This window comes from Papaver somniferum, chromosome 8 (assembly GCF_003573695.1).
Source record: "Papaver somniferum cultivar HN1 chromosome 8, ASM357369v1, whole genome shotgun sequence".
Taxonomy (NCBI): Eukaryota; Viridiplantae; Streptophyta; class Magnoliopsida; order Ranunculales; family Papaveraceae; genus Papaver; species Papaver somniferum.
In genome coordinates this window covers 138,202,370-138,207,513 of record NC_039365.1, presented here as the reverse complement: position 1 = coordinate 138,207,513, position 5,144 = coordinate 138,202,370, and positions in this window count along the sequence as shown.

Below are 5,144 nucleotides of genomic sequence, written 5' to 3'. Positions count from 1 at the left end.
TGTTCAATCCATGAATCACTGAGTATTCATCACTCATGATCAAATCAACAAAATATAGACTCACCGTCTAATCAGTCAACAACTAACTAATTAATACATATCTGTCATGCAGACTCCACGATTCGTGAGACATCAATCACGTCACATGGGGAATATCACTTAGGGTTTTGGTCTGGCGGCCTTCGACACGTGGATAAATCCACTACGAGAAGTGTGAGTAAGTCGTGCAAACGGTTGAAGGAGTTAGAAAAGTAGTGGGTGGACGGTTAACCAAGTCTCCACACGACCTGGAACTGGTTTTCACCACGATTCCCACTTTCCGACTCTTTCACTCAAGAAACCGTCACACTTATAGGGATCAATGTGTTTACTATTCTGATAGTATAAATAAGTCTCTGAATTCATGATTGAGGACAACGAAGGATCACTATCATCAATAATTGTCAACATAGAGTTTCTCAAGTAATTACTCTCAGGAATTCATCAATCTACCAGAACTTATTCGAACTCAACAGTTCACCATTATTACAGAAACCTTCAACACATCCACAATCCTTGATCATCATTGATCCCACACAATTCTAAGCTTCCTTCCTAAAGATAAACCCATTTCCCTCTTTGCGACCGAATTGACTCTGGAACGGCCATTGACTTGGTTTAGGCCGGAGTCCTACAGATTGATCTCTCAAATATAAGCACTCCCTTTGCAGTGCATCTGTGTGAGATTGAACAGTTTGCTCGGTCGAAGAGTCTCGACAACACGTTCGTCTCTTCACTTCCCTAAAAAACCAGCGTCTCGTTTTCCCCATCTACAGATTGGCGACCACAGTGGGAGATCATTCTTTCGGTTGCAATCTCAGTTCTCACAAATATAGTCGATCTTAGGTCTGGTTCAGTTACAAACTCGGGTTCAACACCCAACCCTAACATTGCAAGCTCTAGTGGTACCACTAATACCACTCTTCCAGCGCAACCTGCCAATACTACTCCTCCGAATACTGGTGCTCCAATGATCACCCGTGCAAACGATGGTACTGGCGCCATCAACAATATTCTCTTCGGACAGTCTCCTGAAGAAGTCAGATAAAATCCGCCTACCATAAGTGATTTCATGAAGGTGCAAGAAACTCTTGCCAAGAATCAGGTTGACATGGATGTCACTCAGAAGGAATTATGCAATTATCTCAAGACTCTTACAGATAAAGGAAAAGACAAAGAAACATATTCGGTTGTTGATCCTGAAGTCACTCCAATCCATGTAGTAGATGATGTGGAAGTTCCTAAGGCTGCAGACAACCCACCAGCGAAAGAACCGTCCATTTTCATCACTCGTGAAGACCTGGAATGCCTCTTGGAGGATCGTGGAATAGATAAGACGTCATCTGTCCACCGTCACCAACCTCCATACCCTGCTGCTACACAAAGGATTCCTATGACAAAAGGTTATACCTCTCCAACGTTCACCCTTTATGATGGAACAGGTAATGTTCAAGAGCATGTTTCTCGGTTTCTGGAATCACTGGGTGAACATGAGAACAACCATGTCGTCCGTTTGAAGGAATTTTCAAAGTCTCTGACAGGCAGAGCATACACCTGGTACAACAACATCGCACCAGGAAGTATCACCAGTTAGGGAAAAATGATTAATGCTTTCTATAGAAAACATTTCTTTGTTTCAGAGAAAATCACCCTCTTTGATCTTGGAAGGATGTTTCAAAGGAGCAAATAACATCCTAATGATTATGTGAAAAGGTTCAGAGTTCAAGCCCTGGACTTCCATGATCCAAATGTCACAGAGCAGCAACTTGTATACTTGTGCATCAATGGAATGATCCCGGTCTACAGAGATTTACTGGAAAATCTCCGGTTCCAGACCTTTTCAGAACTTCATGAAGCAGCTAAGAGATCAGAAACTACCGCACCTGATTTACTGGAGAGAGCTAAAGCTACAAAAGCTTAAGAACCACGAGAAACTCGAGGTAACAGACGTTTGATCAACAAACGGTACCACCTCCAACCTTCCACAAATGTTGTTGCAGAAGGGAGAAAATGGAAAGCTGAGTCACAACGCAAGCACGCTTCTCCAGCTCCTCTGAAAGCACCAAAGAAAGATAACCAATCTTGAAATGCACAAACCTTGACCCGGCATCAACGAACGGGGAAATGATCGGACAAACTTAAACTTCTCTCTTCTCATAAAGGAGTGATCGAGTTACTGGAAGTCTGGGTTCAAGATGGTGCAATCATGAAGGAGAGAGCCAACTGAAGAAGAAATGAAGAATCCTAGGTATTGTCACCTTCATAGATTCATCAATCATCCAACAAGCAACTGCAATATTTTGAAGCATATTTTCAAAGAGAAGGTTGATCCAAAATATCTTCAACTGGGGACTGAAGGAGTACACAAGAATCCTCTCCCAATTAGAACCTTTACATTCTCTGAACAACCTATCAAAGAGGTAGTTCAATCCTTGGTCGAACGTAAATTGCTCTATCTGTCGAAGACACAAAGGGGAGACATGTTCACACCACTGAAACACATCGTCTCAAGAAGTCCATTCCGGAAATACTTCTTGAGCCTCCATCCACATACCAAGAGATGTACGACTGGGGACTGCTTACCACAGTCAATCTCAGAAAAAACGAATTTGGAAGAACGTTGATCGATGCTGGCACCGCCATCAACAAAATTCCACTGAAAACCATCGGATCCATAGGCATCACTCGACAAGAAGTTACTCGTGATCCCATATCTATCATAGACCTTGAAGGAATGCTCGGAAACACTTATGGCTACATCAGTCTCAAAGTGAACATAAGTTTAACATGGTCAGAAACCAAGTTTCACATAATCAAGAAGATCCAAGATATGACATGTTCTTCAGACGAGCGTGGATCCATGCTGAGAAGATGGCTACTGACAAAGCGCCTTTGGTTGGACATCTCTCCAACGAAGAAAGTTCTGATCCGGAAGATTTGACGGACATTCCATCATCAGAGTACTTGGAGGAATTTCAAACTTTGATGAGGTTGAAGCAGTAACCTGCAAAAGATGCATAGATATTCATCAAGAAGTTCCGCACTCAGGCAAGTCTCATTCCATGTCTATGTCATTTATTTCTTTGCATGCTATCCCAGCATGGGGACTCAATTCTGCTAGCGACGCTGCAAGACGTTATGAATGGTAGCTTCACCGCATTAGTATTTTACCAAGTGGTTGAATCTTACGTTTCTCCGAATCAAGCACTGAAACATTCATTACTGAGATGATATCCAAATATGGCAAAGAACACTTTGGGCGTTTCTCCTGCAAGTCCATGTGTTCCACAAAATTAGAAAACTCTGATGTCTGCACAAGTGTCGAATCCCACTACCGCAACGAAAGGGATGCTGAATCAACCGAATATACTCCAGGGAAGAGATGATCAAACCCCTAAGATATTCGATGCTTAAGGAATGTATGCTTCAACGCTCAAGCATCTAAGAAGCCTTCAAATTGTACTCCCAATCAAAGAGTACACCTTCGATAATAGCGCCATCTGGCTTCAGCACAAATATCTCAACGATGACACACTGATTCAACAATAGAACGATCAAAGTGTAACTGAACTACAATCGATTAGTCTTCATTATCCCATGATAAGGCTTCTGAAGCAGATGCAACATCATTCATTCATGGACGGTACAAACTCCTTCAACATACACTGGGGACTTGATCCTATTGGAAAGAATGAAGATTGTTGCTGCTATCTGCCGCAACAACATCATTCCCTGACAAGGTACTTCACAGTAAAGGTTCGGGATAATTTGGGTTAAACCCTACACCCTAATCTTAGGGACGCTCAACTTATCAATTAGTTCGTGAATGTAAAGGCTCACTTGATGAAGGAGTAAAGACTATGTCGATAATCATGGATCTATATTTTTCGGTCTCTGGAGAAACTCTGACCATAGTATCGGCATCAACAAGAATTTCTGGAGAGAATTCAATCGTGATCTCAGCATCAACAACAGTCTCAGGCGCAACATCCGGCTTCATCAACTATCCATTCTCTGAAGCGTTACTCTATGGATCGTACTTCTTCAAGCCCTAATGATTCATATCAAGATGTGTAGACATGAAAACATGATAACATGAACGTCTTCCCAAAGCTTGCACGACAGACGGACACAAATCAAAGTCTTCTACAAGATGTTCTCATCGCCTCTATAAATGAGATACGACATGCTCCATGCCATGGGTTTACAAAAACGTACCAATGGGTGAGGAATGGGACGATGCTTCCTCAACGAAAGATGTTCGTCTATGTCTCTGATACAACATACCAAAAGGGCGCATCAATCGGACATACGAGCTGAAATATATGGCCTTTACCGTCAGGTCTACGAAATCTGAAAAATTTATACGGGATTACAAATTACAAATGTGCACGATTCGTCGGCTGACCTCTACAACTCCGAATTGAGTGATTATTTTCTCATGTGATAACTCAGTTTCTTAGATTTAAAAGTTGCGGTCAAGCATCGAATTCTGACGTCGTATGAGGTTCCTACAGTTTCCAGAATATACAACATGCAAGCAGCAATTCTTGGATGGGATTCATAACCTCCACGGTCGATCGGTGTCCCCCATGTCATTATGCTAAGTCCTTCATCAAGGTACCTCCAACTTCGACCACCTAGGTCTTTACATCAATTTTTCTACCTGGGTCCTCTATCTAGGTCTTGCCAGAAGAAAAGAAAACGAAAAAAGAGATTTAACAAAATATTGGGGACTAACGGTCCACTGGTCATGGCGATCAGTTTCACAGTCCAAGACTCGTGACACCAGACTCTCATGTGCTGATCATTCATCATAAAAGAAATGCTACCCCCGGGACATGCAATCATGGTCATTACATCACCCCCTCTTGAGAGCAACCTCAGTGATGGTCCCGTGACCAGGGTTTCGGAAGTGATGTTTCTACGACTGACAGAAACAAGATGGCACTGCAAGCACCATGCTCATGTATCAATCAAGGGGTACTGATCTCAAATGAAACAATGACACTAAATATTTCACCAACCGTTCAAGACACAAGCGAATGGTCTAAAGACACAACATGAGTGTTTTACAACAAGCCCGTCTGAGATGATTTTACGCT